Raw genomic sequence first — 23,933 nt, 5'->3', positions numbered from 1 at the left:
ACAGTCTGGGATACTGCAATAATGATTTAAGGAAGGACATTACCCCTTCTATCGACCAGCTTTACTCTCCAGATAACCACTTCTCTTGCTCTAGTCACACTGAACGTGGATGAATGGATAAGTGGCCACAAATTCAACCCTGGTTTAACATCCATGGCCCTCATGAATAAGAGAAATATGTAATTACTAGAACAACAACTTGGAGAAAAACAGCTAGAAATCCAAACAAATACCAATGAAACACTAGTTGTAAAACAGATCCAGAAATAGGCACTGCTGGTGAAGGTACACAGCACAAATTAATTAAACTCATTCACTCCAACGGAGCTCAGGAAGTTTGCACTGTAACTTCCAATGGGTCGGAGCCTAAGCCTTTTGACAGAATCAAATTATGTCCTTACATTTCAAACAAGTGTTCATATCTTTGGAACCATGGGGATTATGAAAGAAGTATAAATGGCAAACTCTTCACCACAATCTATTTTTATAGTGGTAGTATTCTTTTGGTTGTAGGTCTTAAACCTAATTTTATAGTCACAGTAAACATGGTAACTATTACATGTGTAATATTTTGTAAACAACTTACAATATCTCATTAACCACTCAAGCTGCACACTGTCATCAGCATTTTATTTGTCTAGCTAAGACCTTTCATTTGAGGCTAAGAAGTTCTGTCTGTGTTTCCTGGTTGTTGAGATATTTAGAAAAATGTGAAAATTAAATCTGTATAAATTTTTCTTCTTTTGGCTTTTCCTGGATAGGGGTCACCACAGCGGAACTCTGATCTGCTAATGATTGGCAGTGGATTTTTACGGTGCTGAGTTGCCAGCTTGGCACCCAACCTTCAAAGAAGGCACACCCATTCAGGCGCATACCTACCTGCATGTCTTTAAACGTCACTCAACCATGGGGAGGACATGCAGACTCCACACATAAGGCGCTCCAGCTGAGAATCGAATGGGAGAACCTCTTGCTGTGAGGCGACAACACTAACCGCTGCACCACCATGGCCTACTAGATCTGTATAAATTAATATGATAAAAACAACAGTTAATATCTATTTACTTGCAGTAGATAGAGGTCAAATATTAATGCAGTTGAGTTTACTACTGTGTAAGCTTTAAGATGAAATCTTTTAAAAATCTTGTACATAGTATGGTTTTGGAATTATTGATGCAAATATGAACAAGCAATATTTGACACCTAGAGGCGTCAGTAGGAGTCAACTGCAGATGCACCTGGAGGCATCACTCGGATGTAATGAGTTAAGCTTGTGTAATGCATAATAAAGCTTTTTGTCTGTGTGCAACAGACGTCATCAGAATCTAAAATACACACATCAAATGCTGCTTTTAAATGATTGTGTGTGTGTGTGTGTGAACAAGACTCTTACAAGGTTTATTTAGAGGGTAAAATGAAAAACAAGAAATTCAATTTTTTCAAAGAATGAATATAATCTGTTAGAAAATCTTAAGAGAGATCATCAGGTTAGATTTATGAAACTTGACAAGGGTGAAGTTGGTGATATTTGCTAACCAAAAATATAAGGAGATGTTAAAACTGTTGGATGATGATCAAGTTTATGAAAGGGCCTCCATTAATAAAGTAAACACCTCATACAGAAATACAGACCATTTTCTTGAGGGTGAATTACTGTAGCATGGGATGGACCTTAACACATATAGGTTTTTAAGGAATTTGCATCCAAAAAACTGCTTATTTTGGAGTTCCAAAATTGCATAACAATCTAGCTGAACTGCCTTTTTGGTCAACTGTGACAGAAGCAGGTGCCAAAATTCATCCCTTTGCCTTACATGTAGATAAAGCATTAAAACCATTTCAAAATAGCTTAAGACATATCATTACAGACTCGGGATTTTTTGGGGAGAGTTAAACCTGAGTACTGGGATAAGGACCTCACATTTTTAACTATTGATGTGGTAGACTTTTCTTCCGGTATACCCAAAAAACAGGGCCTACACATGTTTAATGAGGCACTTTTAAATTTGAAATTTTTGGACCCTGAAATATCAGGCTCATCATGGAGTGTATGGAAATTGCCCTTGTTAATAATTATGTGTGGTCTGAAGGTAACATCTTTAGACAGAAAAAAAATTGTGGCTACAGGGACAGCCTGTGACCCAATTTTGCAAACCTTGTTATGCTGACATGGAAAAAGGAGTTTGTGTTGCACTCTCCATTCCTGGAACATATAACATTATATGTGAGGTTCCTGGATGATATTTTTATTTTATGGGGTGGAGGTATTCCACAAACTGAAAATTTGATGGAATACATCAACAACTCTTCTCATTTTTTAAGATTTATACACCAGTTGGGAACAGACACCATCAATTATTTGGATGTTACTCTTAGTAAGAACAATGAGGCTTTTGCCACTAACATATACCACAAACCCACCTTTTTAACAACTATCTTTATTCTGGCAGTGCTCACCCTCTCTTCCATTAGAAGAGTCTGGTGAAAGGCCAGTTCATTAGGTTGGCTAGGATGACATCCAGTAAAGATATATTTGATGCAGAAAGGAAAAAACTTGAGAAAATGTTTTTAGAAAGGGTCTACCCCTATTTACTGATAAAGAATCTTAGTGATTGTGCTTATAATAACTGGGGAAATAAATATGAACCTTTGTTGGGAAAAGGTTTAACAGATGTGAGGCCCAATAATATACATACACCCTCACGAAATACTGGTGGAGATGGAGAGAATATTGTAGGTGAACACATGGATAAGAGAGAACTGACAAAGGCCTTTGATGTAGAATAGAGTGCAGGATCCACTATTATTAAAAATACTGTTGAAAAATATTGGGGGCTGTTGACATCTGATGAAAAAGTGAAACAAGTTGTAGGGGAATAGATCTTTATTCACCTATAAAAGGGCCCCCAATTTAAAAAATATTTTGGAAAACAACACAGGTAATAAGGAATACAAGGATACTTAAAAATGTGGCAGCTGTGTGCAGTGTAAACATATTTTAGAACAACCAGCTGTTTACCTGAAAGACAGAGCAAAGACTACTATATACCTTAGATATGGAAACTGCACTAGTAAAGGAGTGGTCTATTTAGCTAGCTGTAGTACATGCCCAGCTTTTTATGTTGGGAAGACTGAGGGGGTCTTAAAAAGTGAATTTCTGAACATGAGTATGAAATAGGAGCGAAAAACATTAACAATGCTTTATACAGACATTCCATTAATTGTTCTAACTACAAAGGGTTTTTATTTTGCATATTAGAAAATGTGACACCTAACCCAAGGGGAGGTAGGCATGGAAAGATCATCTAGAGGTGAGGGAGTTGTGGTGGCAAGTAAAGTATGATGCCACACACTAACTGGGGATTAATGACAATTTGTTCCGAGTTCCAGTGCTAAAAACATGGGCTAATAAATATTAGCACTCTATCGTTGTTTTTTGTGTGGTTTTTTTTGTACTTTTTAGGAATAAAACATTTTTTATGTTGTATTTTAAAATAAACATAAGATAGGTTGTTGAATGACCTGAGACGTACCTCCCTGGACTACATGAATAGAGACCTGGAGGAGCTCTCTGATCTTGTAGCCCAGGCAGGTACGACCCTAGCCCCGAGTAGCATTCTGTCATCACCCAGAACGATACCACAATACAAGGACAAAATGATAGACTTCAAAAATTGGCTAAGCTTCTGGTGTAATTCTAAGGGTATCCAGTATCTGTCTTCCTGGGATGACATGATCGACAGACCACGATGCTTTGCCAGAGATGGCCTACACCTGTTGCCCTTAGGATTCCGGGTACTGTCTAAGGCTCTTGCCACTCCTATAGTGCCTTTTATAGGCAAGGTTTAAATGACAAATTCAATACCTTAAAAGGTACAAGCAAGGAAAATCTGAGGGTAATGCTACTCAATACTTGAAGTCTAAACCTCAAAATGCATTCACTCGGGGCACTCCTTAAAATGGAGAACATCGACATCTGTGCAGTGACAGAGACCTGTCTCAAGGCTCCAAAGAGCACCCCTACATTACCAGGCTATAATTCATACCACACCTTCTGGCCACCTAAACTGGACTGAATCACTAAAGGCAGAGGTGTATCCATATTCATTAAGGATATCCACACCTCCAGGCTAGTTGCTCAGCATAATGCATCCGAGATTATCCAAGTGCAACTAACTCTGGGTAAGACCACAATCCAAACTGTAACTTGCTACAGATCCCCCACCATGCCCCATGATTCCCACTCCTCATTTCTTGATACACTGGAAAATATTATGGTACAACCCAACACCCTAATAATGGGCAATTTCAACTACCCCACCACTAACTGGGAAAACTACTCGTGTACCAACTCTTTTGCTCAATGTTTTCTGGATTTCATAAATGCCAATGCCTTGGATCAACTTATCCAGACCCCCACCAGGGGCAGCAATATCCTAGACCTGGTCATTACCAACATGGGTGAATGGTGTTCCACACCAAAGGTCAATTCCTCGGTCAGATCCGACCACAAGCTAATCACCCTAGACATCCACATCCCGCCCCAACCCCCCATTAGGGAAACCACCATAAAAAATTTCTCCAAAACCAACTTCACACTTCTTAAGACAGAAGTGGCAAACACCCATGCAGACGGACAATAGAGATACGACTGCTGAATCCTACACAAATGCACTTTACAAGCACTTACACGAGTGCATGGATCATGCTGTCCCTAACAGAACCAAGATGCTACCCTCCAAAAAAAGGAAGCCAATCTGGTGGTCCCCTGCCATAAACAAACTCTACAACAGAAGAAAGAAACTGTTGCAATAAAGAGTAAAAGCCCATGACTGGAGGAATTCCCTGGTCAGCCTCAGTAAGAAGCTGAGATCCCTCATAAAATCCTTCAAAGCTAGTTACGAAAACAAAATCACCACTGATTCTAAAGACAACCACAAAGCATTCTATAGCTATGTCAAGAATCTCAATGGCAACACTCAGATCTGCTCTGAGTTACAACACAATGGCACTAAATATACAGAACCAACTGATATTGCCAACATCTTGGCAGACAGGTTCAGTGCTAACTTTACCCCCCTCTCACCTCCTAAAGGGCCCATTTCTATACTGGAAGAATGCAAAGTTCCTGTAATCACGGCTGCACAGGTAAAAACCACACTCTCCAAAGCCAAGAACACAGCATCCATGGGACCTGACAACATCCCAGGCTGAGTTCTACACGAATTGCAGAATGAACTGGCACCCCACCTAAGCACCATGTTCAGTCATAGCCTCACCTCAGGCTTTGTGTCCACTGAATGACGCAGAGCGATGGTCCACAAAGGGGGGATCCACCACGGACCCCAGGAAAGTACAGTTGTGTACACGGTTTACTATTAAAATGTCGAACGGCACTACGTCAACTGTACTATAGTCGAACATGGAAGTTCGAAAATAGTAATGTCGACGTCAAAAAAACAATCTAGGAATGGTTTTAACATGGTTCGAGGTAGGTGTTCAGTATTATACAGAACTACAAACATCTCCCCTACCTCGACCCATGTTAAAACACAGTCCTAGATTGTTTTTTTGTCGTCGACATTACTATTTTAGAACTTCCGTGTTCGACTATAGTACAGTCGATGTAGTGCCGTTCGACATTTCAATAGTAAACCGTGTACACTTACCATAAATGTAGATGTTCGAGTGTATTCACCGTTGCAGTCATCACATTTGGGTTATCTGCTTGCAGTAGCCCTCAGTCGGCCTGATTATCAAAGTCTTGGGTCCTGCTTAGGTTGCTGTCTCTTCTTCCATGATGTCAGGTAGTCAGGCGTATAAAGCATGCAGCCGACGCCATTACATCAGGTTTTTCTTGTTTTTCTTTTCTTGTATATATATATATATATATATATATATATATATATATATATATATATATATATATATATACACAAGGTTATGTATATATACACAAGGTTCCGCCTCCAACAAAAATATAGCCAAAAGAAGTCAGGGGGCTGGAGGGAGGGTAACCAGGACTGCAACACTGAATACACTTGAACATCTACATTTATGGTAAGTGTACACAACTGTACTATGTTCTTCATGTTTCACTGTTGCAGTCATCAAATTTGGGTAGATTCTCAAAGCTAAGGATGGGAGGAGGAAATGAGATAGCATTAGGGCCAGCTATAAGGCCCTGCAAGACTGCAGTGGCAAAGCCAGCTCTGGATTTAAAGACAATTGTCAAATGGTAATGCTTAGTGAAAGTATGTACAGAAATCCAGGTAGCAGCTTCTAGGATGTCTCTGGTAGGGACACCTCTGAGAAAGGCTGTGGAGGTAGATGCAGCCCTGGTTGAATGTGGTCTTATCCACTTGTGGGGTAGGTTTTCCATGGTGCTTATAGCAGAAATTAATGCAATGACCTATCCATTTAGAAATGGTTTGTTTTGAAATGGCCTTCCCCTCTGCTCCTGCAGCAAATGCAACCAGCAGCTGTTCAGATTTCCTGAGAGGTTTAGTCCTGTCCAAGTAAAATCTAAGTTGTCTGTGCACATCTAAGGAGTGCAGTATATGTTTCCCTTTGTTTTGTGGATTAGAAAAGAAGGTTGGCAAATTAATGGACTGATTAAGAGCCACACTGGAAACCACCTTGGGCATGAAGGAGGGATTGGTCCTGAGGGACACCCTATCCGCATGAAAGATGATGAAAGGCTCCACTGCCATAAGGGCCTGTAATTCAGACAGCCTTCTTGCTGAAGTGATGGCTAAAAGGAAGGCTGTTTTCCAAGAAAGGAATTTCAGCTCTGCATTTGCAGCTGGCTCAAAAGGAGGTAGACTGAGTCTTTCCAATACAAAGTTAAGGTCCCAGACTGGAGTTAGGGCTCTCCTGGGTGGTCTTAAGTTTTTGGTCCCTCTGACAAACTGTTTGAGCAGTGGATGAGAGAAGAGGGGTGGTTCTGTGTTGTAATGAGCTGAAATGGCTGAGGCATGAATTTTGATGGAGGAAAAGGAAAGGCCCTTGTGGAGCATCTTGGGCGCTGCTGTGCCCATCCCCCGAGTTTGGTTCCAGGAACAGAATTCTTTTCCATTTTTCAGCATAAGAGTTTCTAGTACTAGGCCTCCTTGCCTCCAGGAGGACATCCAACATTTGCTTACTGACGGATGGTAACACAGAGATCAGGTAATTAGCCAGGCTGCCAGGTTCAGGATTTGAACCTGAGGGTATAGAATCTGGCCCTCCTGCTGAAACAGCAGGGTAGGGGTCTGAGGCAGGTGCCATGGTGCCAGCAGTGACACACTGCACAAGAGGGCGTACCCAGTGTTGGTGTGGCCAGTCTGGTGCAATCAGTATTGTCCTTGGTTTGTCCTGTTTGATCTTTAGTTGGAGAGGAGAGGCAGAGGAGGAAAGGCATAAACTGACAGGTTTTTCCAGGTGAAGGACAGGGCATCCACTTTCCAAGCTTGTTTGTGGAGTCCTTGTGCAGAATTTGTCCAATTGGTAGTTCTGGGGGGAAGCAAACAGGTCTATCTGTGGGATCCCCATTTGTTTCTCAACATGTTGAATATCACTGGTTCCAGTTTCCACTCGTGTGGGTCCATGAGATTTCTGCTTAGATCGTCTGCCAGTGTATTTAGCTTTCCTGGCAGAAACTGAGCCTATAGATGTACTTGGTAGCCCAAGGCTGTATTCCGCAGAGCCATGGCTAGTCTGCAGAGAGGGTATGAGTGGGTTCCCCCTGCTTTTTTATGTACCACATAACAGTGGTGTTGTCCTTCTTTACCATTAATTGTCCTGGAAGAATGAGGTCCTTGAAGGCTGTCAGAGCATTCTGTACAGCTAACATTTCTTTTTGATCGATATGCAGGTGCATTTGACTTGGGTTCCATTTGCCCTGAATGCACTTCCCTGCCAGGTGAGCCCCGCATGCATAGTCTGATGCGTCTGTTGTTAGGGTTTGGGCGGCAAGGGGTAGAGTGAATGGAAGTCCCTTGTTTTGGTGGCAGTCCTCTGCCCACCAAAGGAACTCTATCTGTAGGCAAGGTATGATGGGAATCATTTCTTCTAGATACTGAGAATGTTGACACCATAGGCTTTTTAGATACCATTGTAGTTTCCTCATATGCAGTCTTGCATATGGAATTAGGAGAATGCAGGAGGCCACGAACCCCAAGGCTTGCAGTATTTGCCTTGCAGATAGCAGGGTTCTTGGTGGCCAGTAGATTGAAGTAGGCTGTCAAATGAACTTGTTTCTCTGGCATGAGATAGGTCCATCTGGGAAGTTGTGTTCAAGCTTGATCCCAGGAAACAATTTGTTGGCAGGGTACAAGATGTGATTTCTTTTCATTTATGGTGTACCCCAGAGAAGTTAGCAATTGTTGTAGAAACGCCAGATGATTCAATAGTACGTCCTGGCTTTCTGCCTGAATTAGACAATCGTCCAGGTATGGGTATATTTGAATATTTCTTTGCCTGCAAAATGCAATGACTGGAGCTAGGCACTTTGTGAATACCCTGGGCACACAGTAGATAAGCCACAGGGCAGTGCAGAGAACTGATAGTGCATGAAGCCTGCTTTGAAGTGTTGGTATCTTCTACAAGATTACCTGATTGGGATGTGCAGGTAGGCTTCCTTTAAATCCAGTGTTGCCAACCAGGCATCCTTGCCTAGCATAGGAAGCAAATGGTGACGAGTTAGCATCTTGAATTTTGGGATCACCAAAAATGTGTTTAGTATAGAGAGGTCCAGGACAGGATGCCAGGAGTTGTCTTTTCTGGGCATCAGGAAAAGTCTTGAGTAGAAATCTTGTCCCCTTTCCTCTTCTGGGACAGTTTGAATAGCCCTGATACTTGAGGGAGATAACTTGATTTTGAGCCTCTGCCCACTGATTTTGGGGTAGATCTTGAGAACCGTTTGGGGTTAGTAAGGTGTGAAAGTGGAATCTGTATCCTTGGGAAACTATATTTAAAACCCATTTGTCCTGGGTAATGAGTTCCCAATTTTTTACCTGCAGAGCAATCTTTCCTCCTAAAGGAACTGTCAGTTGAGCAGGGCTTGGAAGTCTTAAAGTTAAGTCATTGAGACAGTTTACCATAGGGGGGAGTCTTACTACTCTCTGTTTTGGGAGTGGGAGCCCCCCCTGCTTAGTCCTGTGCGTACCTTGAGACTGAAGCCTGGGTGTTCTGTTGGTTCTGGGTTTGGACTGAGAAGGCCTGGAAGATGCAGGAAAGGACCAATTCTTAGAGGACCAATGCCTACTAAATCTGGGAGGCTGTACTTGCAGGAAGTCTTTTAACAGTTTGCATAGATTAAGCTTTTTCCTCCATCTTTTTAAGTACTTCTGCTTTGTTGCCAAACAGGCGGCCCTGGTTTAGGGGCACATCCAGCAATTTAGCTTTAACATGATTTGGCAAAGATTGCTCCTTAAGCCAAGCATGCCTTCTAAGTAAAGACCCAGTGACAGCCGCCCTGCAAGATGCCTCTAATGAATCAAAACCACATTGCAAAGTATGTTTATCAACTTATTCAGCAGAATGCATTAAATCCTGCAAGTCTTTATTTTCAGCACAGTCAGGAATCATCATCATTTTCTGTTTAAGCAATCCAATAATATGCTGCTGATACGTTAATATATGAAACTGGCAAGTTTAAGGCCCCAATGGCCAAGGTTGCAGAAGTGTATACCTTCTTACCCCATCTATCCAGCACCCTGGAATCTCTATAAGAGGGGGTAGGATCTTTGGCAGTAGGAGCCTTAATGCCCTTGGGTCCCTGTGAAATGGTCTCAGGGTCCGCAGTAGGATTTTTAAAAAGAAACTTGTGAGAGTCAGGAACCCTGTAATATCTATCCGGTTTCCTGGGAGCAGGAGGTAAAGAGTCAGTGGCCAGGCTAGATTCCAAAAAAGCATCATCAACAATGTCCAGTACAGGGGGGATAGCTAAAGGCCTGTGTTGGGGCAGGAGTAAGAAATCCCTAAGCCTCTTTTTAGAGTCAGAGTAATCCTGTCTTTCCCAGCAAAAATGCTCCCTAAGAGTATGCAAGATTTCACCAAAAGAGAAATCCTCTGGAGGGGAAACAGAGGGAATAGTCCTCTGCATCAGAATCCTCATAGGTGGATAAGGGTAAATCCTGGTCATCAGAGGAAACAAATTTCAGAATCCTGATCAGAAGAATCATAAGCAAACTCAGTCCTAGGTCTCTTAGAGGGGGAAGGTTAGCTTCCCCTGATTAAAGTAATAAGGTCTTCAGCCATTCTTATCATTTGTTTTTTAGGCATAGAGGCCTGACCATGCAGTCTGGTCATCGGTTTTCTAGGCATGCATCAAGTTTTAGGCTTTGAAGAAGATGGCGTCAGTTTAATATGCAAGTCAGTAGGCCTGAATACACCCTCAGAAGCCGGTGCCTGCACAGTGGCTCCGAACCCATCCAAGGTAGAGACATCCACAGGTTCTACAGTTGAAGCATCTTGAGGCATACGGGACTCCGAATGGGTCTCAGTAGAGGCCTGCGGATCTGAAGTAGCAGGTATCAGGGAAAAAAAGAAAGCGCATCACTGACTACCGGCGAACTGGTGACTAGCTTAGGAGAAGCATCGTTGGCAGCTTTGGACCTTTGTGGTCTGTCTCTGTCTTTATCTTTGTGTTTTTTCAGAATGTTGGTAGTCGGGTGGCTTACCAAAGCCATATCTGGATAACTGAACCAAGTACCAAAAAATTTAGAAGCATAAATATACCGACGACAAATAGTTTGTTGCTTAAATAAAGCAAAAAACCAACAGCGAGGTACGTCGTGGTCAGGGCCTAGGTAAGGAATACAGTACGAACTAAAATCTTTATGAGGGATTTGTTTTCCACAAGAAATACAATTATTGACTTTTACTGACATCGGATTAGAGCAAGAAAAAGTTTCCCAAATGGGGCACTTAGCTTAGTTGAAGACTTTGGTTCTGAAACTTGAAAACGAAAAATTCAGGAGTTGGCTGACCGGCACTTGTGAACTTCTTCTGCTTCGGGTACTGCATGGCAAGAAAGACTGATGTAATGGCGTCAGCTGCATGCTTTATACCCCTTACTACCTGATGTCATGGAAGAAGAGACAGCAACAGACGCAGGACCCAAGACTTTGATAATCAGGCCGACTGAGGGGTACTGCAAGCAGATAACCCAAATGTGATGACTGCAACAGTGAAACACGAAGATCATCTACTGCCCCCATTAGCCTATCAAGCCTGGTCTGCAAGACCAAGGAACGTATCATCTTGGATCTTATACACAAAGACATTGCTAATCTCCAAACTCTGGACCCCACCCAGTTCGGGTTTGTAAAAGGCAGATCATGCTTCCTAAACCTGATAGATTTCTTTGAAGCAGTCACCAAAACCGTAGACGAGGGTAAAGTGGTACACGCAGCCTATCTAGATCTCGCCAAGGCTTTTGACACCATCCCCCACTCTGGATTTATAGATAAACTCACTAAACTATATATATATATATATATATGTATAAATCTCTATGTCACAAGATGGGTTGCCAACTGGCTCACTGACAGAACCAACACTGTGAAAGTAGCAGACTCTAAATCTGACTTCAGACCAGTGACAAGTGCAACAAAAGGAAGAAACTTTTGCAGAAAAGAGGAAAATCCCAGGATGCAAAATACTCCCTTACTAGCCTCAGTAAGAAACTGAGATGCCTCATAAAATCCTCCAAAGCTAGTTACGAAAATAAAATTGCCAAAGATTCCAAAGACAACCACAAAGCATTCTATAACTATGTCAAGAATCTAAATGGCAATGCTCAGATCTGCTCTGAGCTAAAACAGAATGGCATTAAATATGCTGATCCGAAGGATATTGCCAATATCCTGGCAGATCGATTCAGTGCCAACTTCACCCCCCTCTCACCCCCTAAATGGCCCATCTCAATATCGGAAGATTGCCAAATTCCAGTAATAACGGACACACAGGTACAAAACGCACTCTCTAAAGCCAAGAATACAGCATCCATGGGACCAGATGACATCCCGGGCTGTGTACTACATGAACTACAATATGAACTGGCACCTCACCTAAGTGTCATGTTTAATCATAGCCTCACCTCAGGTTTCGTGCCCACTGAGTGGCGCAGAGCTACAGTTATCCCAATCACAAGGGGATCCACCTTGGATCCCGGAAACTACCGTCCCATCAGTCTGACAAGCCTTATCTGCAAGGCCATGGAGCGTATTATCATGGAACTTATAAATAAAGACATTGGCAACCTTCAAACACTGGACCCCACCCAGTTTGGGTTTGTGAAGGGCCGATCTTGTCTCCTGAACCTGATTGACTTCTTTGAATCAGTCTCCAGAGCCATGAACAAGGGTAAGGTGGTCCACACAGCCTATCTAGACCTTGCCAAGGCCTTTGACACCATCCCCCACTCTGGAATCATAAATAAACTTACTAAGTTGGGCATTAATCCCTATGTCACCCAATGGGTTGCTAAATGGCTTACTGACAGAACCCACACTGTAAAAGTAGCCGACTCCAAATCCAGCTCCAGACAAGTGACAAGTGGAGTACCTCAGGGTTCAGTCCTGGGACCTCTTGTTTGGCATCTACTTCTCTGAAGTACAGGTCAACACTAAGGGACTCTGGCTAACAAAGTTTGCAGATGACTGCAAACTGGGAGCCATTATTGAATCCCCAAATGATGTGAAAACTCTACAAAAGGGCCTTACAGAAACAGATGCTTGGTGCCAGAGCCATGGGCTCAAGCTCAATGCCAAGAAATGTATTGTTATCCCCTTTGGGAAAAAACATGTATCCATGAATTACCATATAGGTGGCAGTACACTAAACACAGAAAGTGTGATAAGAGACTTAGGGACACAGGTGGACAGTGGTCTCACCTTCGATAACCACATCGCCACAACAGTCAGGAAATCCTTCTATGTGGCACACCTCATCACGAAGGGCTTTTCATCCAGAAAAAAGGAGGTCATTGTCCCACTGTACTCATCCCTCATTAGATCCATTATAGAATACAACGCCCCATTTGGTATGTACCTCTCAAGACATCTGCAACAACTGGAAAGGCCTCAGAAATACCTCACTAAAAGAATCACAGGCCTAAAGCAGATGTCCTACGCTGACCGCCTTAAACTCCAGCTATACTCTGTCACATATTGTCTACTCAGAGGCGATCTCTGCTTAACATACAAGGCCATGTCAAACCCAGAGCTGTTGGACATGCTACACTTAAAGAAATCCCAATCCCTCAGAGCTACACGCTCCAGGGATCTAAACCTTGTCATCACAATAAACAAAACATGCTGGAGGGATAGGTTCCTGACCCAGAGACTCCCCAGACTCTGGAATAGATTGCCCATACATGTCAAGCAGAGTGCCCCTCTGGACCTCTTCAAGAGGAACCTTGACGATTGGATGGGAGAAAGGAAATTCACCCCAGGGATCACGTCAGTCACCCTGCTAGACAGGGGTCCAGGAAAGTAAATAATGTGGAAAGAAATAGCCAGGGAATTTTTATGGCTAGGCTTGTATAGGCCCTAGGGCTGATAGCCTAGTACCAACCTATGAGTACCACAGGGTTCAATCCTGGGTCCTCTCCTGGTTGGTATCTACTTTTCTGAAGTACAGGCTAACACAGAAGGTCTTTGGCTAATGAAGTTCACAGATGACTGCAAACTAGGAGCCATAGTTGAAACTCTTAATGATGTGGACATCCTACAAAAGGGCCTCATGGAGACAGATGCCTGGCGTCAAAGACATGGCCTCAAGCTCAATGCCAAAAAAGTGCATTGTCATCCCCTTTGGTAAAAACTCTGTACCTATGAGTTACCACATAGGTGGTAGTCTACTTAACACCGAAAGTGTGATGAGACCTTGGGACACAGGTGGACAGCAGTTTCTCCTTTGATAATCACATCACCACAGTAGTCAGGAAATCCTTCTACATGGCACACCTCATCACAAAAGGTTTCTCATCCAAGAAAAGAGGTCATTGTTGCCCTCTACTCGTCAATCATTAGACCCATTATAGAGTACAATGCCCCTTTTGGTATGCACCTCACAAGACAACTACAACAACTGGAAAGGCCGCAGAAATACCTCACAAAGAGGATTACCAGCCTCAAACAGATGCCCTACACAGACCATCTCAAAAAACTCCAGCTTTACTCCGTTGCATATCGCCTACTCAGAGGTGATCGCTGCCTAACATACAAAACTATGTCAAACTCAGAGCTGTTGGACATGCTCCACTTAAAGAAATCCCAATCCCTCCGAGCTACATGTTCTAGGGGCCTAAACCTTGTCACTACAATAAATAGAACATGCTGGAGGGATAGACTCCTGTCCCAGAGACTTCCCATACTCTGGAACAAACTACTTATCTATATCAAACAAAGCTCCTCATTAGCACTCTAAGAATAATCTTGATGATTGGATGGGAAATAGGAAATTCACCCCGGGGATCACCTCTGTGGCTCTGCTCGACAGGGGCAGAGGAAAATAATTTTCTTGGGTGGAGAAAGCCAGGGTACCTTTTTGGCTAGGCTTATATAGGCTTTAGGGCCAATAGCCTAGTACCTACCTATGAAGCTATAAGCTGAGTTTTATATGTTTATATTTAACATTGTTGATTTTAATACATGAAGTCTCACTGTTTAGTGGGCCAGCGCATTGTATGAAAAGCGTTTATATATATCTGGTGGATTATTTGTTTTTTCTTTCTGACCTAATAAAGTCGCGGTACTTTTTTTGCGTTTTTTTCCTTTTTTTGTGTTTACTGATTTTAATACATACCATAACTATGGAAACTTATATTTGAGTGTTATACCTTTAAGATCTGATTGCAGGTTATTTTATGTTAGGAGAAGAATCATTTAAAAGCAGCATTTGATGTGTGTATTTTAGATTCTGATGAAAGCTATATTGTGCATTACACAAGCTTAAATAAATTTGTGCTATCTGCCTTCACCAGCAGTGCCTATTTTTGGATCTGTTTTGCAAAGACAATACAGAAAACTCCCTAATTTTAGATATTGTGTTACTTGTTGCACTGAAATTGAAAGCTAACATCTTTTTATGGCTTGGCCATAAAGTAATTTAATTTCAGCTATTTTTCCTGAAGTTAACCTTTTGTATTCCAGTTTTCACTGTTAAAATACATACATCTAAACAGTTACAAGAGTGCAGGTACATTTCTGTTCTATTCCAGTAGGACACACTGTGGTTACATTTTAAGCACTTTGCAAAAACCTTTTCAACACACACTTCTGTACCAGCAATTTGATATATACCCGACATACAGCATCTGTAACACAAGTATCTTGTATGAATCATGCTGATATTCACAAATGACAGATAGCTGGGCTGGCAGTATCCCTTTTTGTGACAAACCCAACATATACTTTTTCATCCAATCTTTGGAGATTCATACTGCAAAACATAAGGGCTAATGATAACTAAGAGAATGCAGGGCTGGGCTTCTTAAGATCCACACAAATCAATAGCCTACTAAGTACCTATGAACTTTTAAGTTCTCCTTGTACAGCATTTCAGTTATTTCTCTATGCACATCAAGCATCTGTAGAGCATATGCTGGAGATGCTGCCGTTTACTTTGACAGTTTGGACAGAAAAACAAAAAACTAGACTGCTATACTAGTGAAGGGAAATAACTGGAATTCTCTTAGAGGATCTGCAATATTGTCTGTCCACTAAGTGAACTCTTTCTATATGCTGAAGAAGGTGAATTTCAGTGTTTAAGGGAACCAGAACCTGGCTCTAATAATTTCTAAGGCCTCATTAAGGTATTCTCACACACAATCTTGCATAAGGTACTAAGAAAATGAAGGTTGACACTTCCATGCCTTCCTGTAGCTGCATATTACTGGCACGACTCTACTGTTATATTCTAAATGACCAGCATTTGTCTCAGATAGAAACACTTTCAAGTGGACAGTCTATTGCAGCCTCTAGAAACTTCACTGGTGATGATATGGGAATCTGATATGACTTCATATGATTCTCAAGGACTGTATCAATAAAACTGCCAAGATGACATGCTGCTGAAACAGCTCCTGACATTGGGCTACCAGCAGGTAATTGCCTAAGAGAAGATGAATGTGGTTTTCAGCAGTGCAAACACTGTAGCTGCATGAGAGATCAATACTCTGGGGGTCAAGGACTGGCAAAAGAGCAGAACTGAGAAATGAAAATGATAAATAGCAATCTAAATATGAGGTAGTTCTTTGGAGTGGGCACACTGGAATATGTAGATAAGCAAAGTACAGTTGTGTACACTTACCATAAATGTAGATGTTCGAGTGTATTCACTGTTACAGTCATTACATTTGGGTAATCTGCTGGCAGGTTGCCCTCAGTCAGCCTGATTAAAGTCTTGGGTCCTGCGTCGGTTGTCCCTTCTTCCATGACGTCAGGTCGTCAGGGATATAAAACATGCAGCCAACGCCATTACATCAGTTTTTCTTGCCCCAGATGTCAGGTGCCCCTCAAATGGGGAGCAAAAAAAAAAAAATATATATATATATATATATATATATATATATATATATATATATATATATAAAATTAGAAACACAAAAATATACCTCCAACCAAAAGCAAATACACCAAAAAGGCTTTTAAGCACAGTAAAAGAAAGAAGAGATATAGTAAAAGAAAAACAGGGAGCTGGAGGGAGGGTAACCAGGACTGCAACAGTGAATACACTCCAACATCTACATTTACGGTAAGTGTACACAACTGTACTATGTTCATCATGTTTCACTGTTGCAGTCATTACATTTGGGTAGATTCCCAAAGCTAAGGTTGGGAGGATGAATTTATACAACATTAGGACCAGCTATAAGGCCCTACAAAACAGCAGTGGCAAAGCCAGCTCTGGATTTAGAGAAAATTGGTAAGTGATAATGCTTAGTGAAAGTATGAACTGAACTCCAGGTAGCAGCTTCTAGAATATCCCTGGTAGGAGCACCTCTGAGAAAGACTGCTGAAGTAGATGCAGCCCTGATGGAATGAGATCTGATCCCCTGGGGGATAAGTTTTCCATGGTGCTTATAACAGAAATTAATACAATGGCTAATCCATTTAGAAATGGTTTGCTTTGAAATAGCCTTCCCCCTGCCCCTGCAGCAAATGCTACCAGCAGTTGTTCAGATTTTCTTCGAGATTTAGTCCTGTCCAAGTAAATTCTAAGTTGTCTGTGTACATCCAGTGAATGCAGAATCCGCTCTCCCTTGTTCTGTGGATTGGGAAAGTAAGTTGGCAAATGAATGGACTGATTAAAAGCCACACTGGATACCACCTTGGGCATGAATGATGGATTGGTTCTGAGTGACACCCTGTCCGCATGAAAGATGATGAAAGGCTCCACTGCCATAAGGGCCTGTAATTCAGATATCCTTCTAGCTGAAGTGATTGCTAAAAGGAAGGCTGTTTTCCAGGAAAGAAATTTTAAGTCTTCAGTTGCAGCTGGCTCAAAAGGAGGTAGAGCGAGTTTCTCCAATACAAAGGTAAGGTCCCAGGCAGGGGTTGGAGCGCTCTTGGGTGGTCTCAAGTTTTTGGCCCTTCTGAGATACTGCTTTAGAAGAGGATGAGAGAAGAAGGGGGTCTGTGTTGTAATGAGCTGAAATGGCTGAGGCATGGATTTTTATGGAAGAAAAAGACAGACCCTTGTGAAGCATCTCAGTTAAGTATTGCAAAATCTGAGGTAAATTGGGCACTGCTGTGCTCATCCCTTGAGATTGATTCCAGGCACAGAATCTTTTCCAGTTGTCAGCATAAGATTTTCTAGCACTAGGTCTTCTCGCCTCCAAAATGACATCCATCACAGATTTGCTGAGGGATGCTAAGGGTGAATTTAAGTGATTAGCCAGGCTGCAAGATTCAATGTTTGAAGCTGAGGGTGCAGAATTTGGTTCTCCTGCTGAGACAGTAAGGAAGGTGTCTGAGGCAGGTGCCACAGAGAAATGTGTGACACACTGCGCAGGAGTGGGTACCAGTGTTGGCGAGGCCAGTCTGGAGCAATCAAAATCATTTTTGGTTTGTCCTGTTTGACTTTTAGTAGAACTTTGGTGAGCAAAGGCAGAGAGGGAAAGGCATAGACTGACAGGTTTTTCCAGCTGAAGGACAGAGCATCCACTTTCCAGACTTTTTTGTGATGAGTTCTTGTGCAAAACTTGTCCAACTGGTAGTTCTGGGGTGAGGCAAAAATATCCATGTCTGGGCTCCCCCATTTGCGTGTCAACATGTTGAAAATCCGTGGTTCCAGTTTCCATTCGTGAGGGTCCATGAGATTTCTGCTTAGTTCGTCTGCCAGAACATTCTTCTTTCCTGGCAGGAATTGAGCTTGTAGTTGTACTTGGTAGCTCAAGGCCATGTTCCACAAAGCCATGGCTAGTCTGCAGAAGAGTTAGGAATGTGTACCCCCCTACTTGTTTATGTACCACATAACCGTGGTGTTGTCCATCTTTATCAGCAGTCCTTGAAGGCTGTCAGTGGAGTCTGTACAGCTAGCATTTCTTTTTGATTGATATGAAGGTGCATTTGATTTGGGCTCCATTTGCCCTGAATGCACTTCCCTGCCAGAAGAGCCTCCCATGCATAATCTGATGCGTCTGTAGTTAGGGTTTGGGCGGCAGGGGGTGGTGTGAATAGCAGTCCCTTCCTTTGGTGGCAGGCCTCTGCCCACCACAGGAACTCTAGGTGCAGGCAAGGTATGATAGGAATCATGGTTTCCAGGCTGTGACAATATTGACTCCATAAACTTTTTAAGTACCAATGAAGTTTCCTCATATGCAGTCTTGCATATGGAATTAGAAAAATGCATGAAGCCATGAACCCCAAGGCTTGCTGTATTTGCCTTGCAGATAGCAGGGTTTTTGTGGCCACCTGTTTGAAGTAGGTCACCAAATGAATTAGCTTTTCTGGCATAAGGAAAGCCATCTGGGCAGTTGTATTCCAGCTTGCACCCAGGAATGTAATTTTTTGAGAGGGTACCAGTTGAGATTTCTTTTCATTTATGGTGTACCCTAGGCAGGTTAGAACTCTTTTACAAACGCCAGATGTTTTAAAAGAATGGCCTGGTTTTCTGCCTGAATTAGACACTCGTTCAGGTAATCATGAGTTCATACTATAGGGGCTCTACAAGGGCATTTACAAGCCTAGCCCATAGTTTACCACACCCACCACCCCTTTAGAACTATACCTACTATTTTTATTTTGCTGTGCCTCTGTCGAGCAGTGACACTGAGGTAATCCCTGGGGTATATCTGGTATAAGGATATATTTGAATACTTCTTTGCCTGCAAAATGCAATTACTGGAGCCAGGCAGTTTGTGAACACCCTGGGCGCAGTAGACAAGCCAAAGGGCAGTGCAGAGAACTGATAATGCATGCAGAATGCTTTGAAGCATAGGAATCTTCTGCAAGATTCCCTTATTGGGATATGCAGGTAAGCCTCTTTTAAGTCGAGAGTTGCCAACCAGGCATCCTTGCCTAGCATAGGAAGTAACTGGTGAAGAGTCAGCATCTTGAATTTTGGAATGTCCAGAAAGGTGTTTAGAGTAGAGAGGTCCAGAATTGGACGACAAGATTTGTTTTTTCTGGGTACCAGGAAAAATCTGGAATAGAAACCTTGTCCCTTTTCCTCTTCTGGTACTGGTTGAATTGCCCCCATGTTTAGGAGGGAAAGTACTTGTTTCTGAGCCTCTGCCCACTAATTTGGGGGCAGGTCTGGCCATCCGTTTGGATTTGGTGACGTGTGGAAATGAAATCTGTATCCCTGGGACACTATATTTAAAACCCATTTGTCCTGGGTTATAAGTTGCCAGTTTTTTGAATGAAGAGCCAGTTTTCCCCCCTAAAGGGGGGCTAAGAGGTAAGTGCTTGGTAATTTCAAAGGGAAGTCATTGAGACTGTTTACCATAGGGTGGTGCCTTGTTTCAAGATTTGGAAGTGGAAGCACCCCATTGTTTAGTTCTGAAAGTCCCTTGGGACTGAAACCTCGTGGTTTTGGAATGTCTGGGTTTGGCCGTAGTGGCTCTGGAAGGAGCTGGATGGGACCAGTTCTTAGTAGGCCAATGCAGGTTGCACTTGTACGAAATCTTTCACAGTTTGCATAGATTTAGCTTTATCTTCTATCTTTTTTGGAACTTCTTCAGCCTTATTGCCAAATAAGCGATCCTGCTGTAAAGGAGCATCCAAACGTTTTGCTTTAACATGATCAGGCAGAGATTGCTCCTTAAGCCAAGCATGCCTTCTAAGCACAGACCCAGTAACAGCAGCCCTACAAGAGGCCTCTAAAGAATCAAAATCACATTGCAAAGTATGTTTGCCAACTTGTTCAGCTGAATGCAATAAATCCTGCAAATCTTTATTCTCCACACAGTCAGAAATTAACATAATTTTCTGTTTAAGCAGTTCCATGATATGCTGTTGATATTTTAGCATATGGAATTGACAGCTTAAAGCCCTGATTGCTAAGGTTGCAGAAGTATAAACCTTTTTACCCCATCTATCCAGTGCCCTGGAGTCTCTATTAGAAGGGGTAGGATTTTTAGCAGTAGAAGCCTTAATGCCCTTGGGCCCCTGAGAAATGGTTTCAGGGTCCACAACAGGATTTTTGAAAAGGAATTTGTGGGACTCAGGAACCCTGTAGTACCTGCCTGGTTTGCTAGGGGCTGGAGGCAAGGAATCAGGGGCCATACTGGATTCCGAAAACACATCAACAATATGTAGTACAGGAGGTATAGCCAAAGGCCTATGCTGAGGAAGAAGAAGGAAATCCCTAAGCCTCTTTTTGGATTCAGAGAAATCCTGACTTCCCAGTGGAAATACTCCCTTAAGGTATGTAAAGTTTCCCCCAAAAGAGAAATCCTCATGCGGAGAAGCAGAGGGAATGGAATTCCTCTGCATCAGAGTCCTCATAAGTAGGTATGGGCAAATCCAGATCATTAGAAGAGTCAGAAGAAACAGAGTCCTGTTCAGAAGATTCATAGTCAAATGCAATCCTAGGCCTCTTGGGGGGGGGGGGTTGACTACCCCTGATTAGAGTAATTAAATCTTCAGCTATTTTGATCATTTGTTTTTTTTTTTTTTTAGGCATAGGGGCCTGAACATGTGGCCCGGGTGGCGGTTTTTTAGACATAGATTGAGATTTAGGCCTTAGCACTGAAGCTGGAGTCGGTTTAATATGCAAATCTGTAGGCCTGAAAACACCCTCAGAAGCCCGTGCCTGCTCAGTGGCTCCGGACCCATCCAAGGTAGAGACATCTGCAGGTTCCATATGTGAAGCATTTCGCGGCATACCGGACACCAAATGGGTCTCAGTAGAGGCCTGCGAATCAGAAGTAGTGGGTATCAGGGGCTGTGAAAGCGCCTCACTGAGTATCGGTGAACTGGCTTAAAAGAAGCGTCGTTGGCAGTTTTGGACCTCAACGGCCTGTCTCTGTCTTTTTCTTTGTGTTTTATTGGTATTCCGGTAGTCGGATGGCTAACTGAGGTCATTTCTGGACAATTAAACAGAGTACCGAAATATTTTGAAGCGAAAATCTACAGACGACAGATAGTGCGCTGATTAAATAAAGCACAAAACCGACAGCAAGGTACTTCGTGGTCAGGGCCTAGGCAAGGAAATACAGTACAAATGAAAATCCTTATGAGGTATTTGCTTCCCACAAGTAATACAATTATTAACTTTTACTGACATCGGAAAGGAGCAAGAAAAAGTTTCCCTAATGGGGTACTTAGCTTTAAGTTGAAGACTTCGGTTCTGAAACTCGAAAATGAAAATTTCAAGAGTCGGCCGACCGGCACTTGCGAACTGCTTCTGCTTTGGGCACCGTGCAGCAAGAAAGACTGATGTAATGGCAGCAGCTGCATGTTTTATACCCCTGACATCATGGAAGAAGGGACAGCAACTGATGCAGGACCCAAGACTTTGTTAATTAGGCTGACTGAGGGCAACCTGCCAGCAGATTACCCAAATGTAATGACTGCAACAGTGAAACACGATGAACATCTTCCTGCCCTATGAAAGATAGCAATGTTTTCAGTGTTACCATCTTGTACTTATCTGCATAAATGTATTCAGGTCTTAAAAATATCATACTGCTTTCAAAGAGCTAGACCATCACTTATATTTCAAAGAATCTCTTTCCACTTTTTCATTTTAGATAAAAATTGGTTAATGTATTAAAAGTTTTCCAGATCATGTTAATCCCAGGCATGATGGAATCATCACATTAATTCTAAAAATCCATATATATATATATATGTGTGTGTGTGTGTGTGTGTGTGTGTGTGTGTGTGTATGCGTGTGTCACACACAGACACATACAGTGGATATAAAAAGTGTACACACCCCTGTTAAAACGCCAGGCTTTTGTGATATAAAAAAAAAAAGAGACCACAATAAATAATTTCAAAGCTTTTCCCACCTTTAATGTGATCTATAACCTGTACAATTCACCAGAAAAACAAACAAATCTGTTAGGGGAAAAATATAAAAAATAAACAACGTACAATAAACTGGTTGCATAAGTGTGCACACCCTTAAACTAATATTTTGCTGAAGTACCTTTTGATTTTATTACAGCATTCACTCTTCTTGGGTACATACCTGTCATCAATTAAAGAGACTCTGATTAACCCAATGTATTATTATTATCTTATTAGCACACAATGCAGACTATGTAACCTGACAAATGTCAACACATTTACAGTTGCTGGTGGCTGTGAAGAAGGCAGTACTTTATTGTAACATGTTTATACTACATTTCACAATCCAGGCCTATTAATGAACTTATTCATTCTTTTGTGCAATGACTAAAGTAAAGCAATTAAAGACAATATAGATGCTGCAACACTGTTTGCTCAACAACCTACAAGTCAAACAAAAATCAGAAATATTACTGCATGTAGCATACTGAGTTTTGTTTTGGGCGGGGAGGCATACATGCTTGCAGAACACCTACATCTCATTTTTGACCTCCCTATGTCTTGTCTGTCATCATGAATATCTAACCCCTGGGACTTCACTTAGTACAGCTCTCATCTACCTGAATGGCTAATGATCCCATATTGTTGCAGCATACACCTCCATAGTCTACAGAACAGGATCATGGTCAAAAGAGGGTCTATGGAGAGTAAAGAAACAGACCACCATCAGCCATGTATACATGGCTATCTCTCTCCAATTCCCATAAAATCCTGTTCAAACCTGACATTGAGCATTTATTGTCTTTTCCACTTTTGCAATTATAGAGATTCAGATTTTATTTAAAATGTTTATTTCAAATCTTACAGCAAAAACAATGACAGATACTTTCTAAACAGCAACAGCAAAAAACACTTTCACACTGAAAACAGACAGCATGAGAAATAGTAAACTTCTCTTCCTTTGAAACTAACTCACATTTACTGAAAATGCATCTGCAACACATTAAACTATAAGAGATGTGTTGGGATTCATAATCAAATAGCATATACTGAAGAACTAATTAGCAGCTATAGGAAGGGTGCTGGAATTCAAACGACAATCTGTAATACATTTGCTAACAGCCTAGGACAGCTCGTTGTTACATGACCCTTTTCAGAATCAGGATGCAGTATTAAACAAACCAAGCAACGCCCTTCATCAGTGTATAAAATACTAACACATACTAACCATATTTATACAATCAAAAATCACACAGCCATTAATTATTCAATTAAACAATCAATCCTAGCTAAGAACAATCATTTTAAAAGCACAGATCCCTATTTCAAACAGATTTGGATGGAGTATATAAGGATATACGAGGGGGAGACTTGAATAATAAGCTTGAGATGAAGGAATATCAATGGATAATACGCCTTTGTGCAGATGTATCACCAGGTCTAAATCAGACTGTTTCTTTAAAACCTGTATTAAGA

This window comes from Protopterus annectens, chromosome 5.part0 (genome assembly GCF_019279795.1).
Source record: "Protopterus annectens isolate FY-2018-M chromosome 5.part0, PAN1.0, whole genome shotgun sequence".
Classification (NCBI taxonomy): Eukaryota; Metazoa; Chordata; order Ceratodontiformes; family Protopteridae; genus Protopterus; species Protopterus annectens.
The sequence above is the reverse complement of the archived record's forward strand: the minus strand, read 5'-3'. Positions refer to the sequence as shown.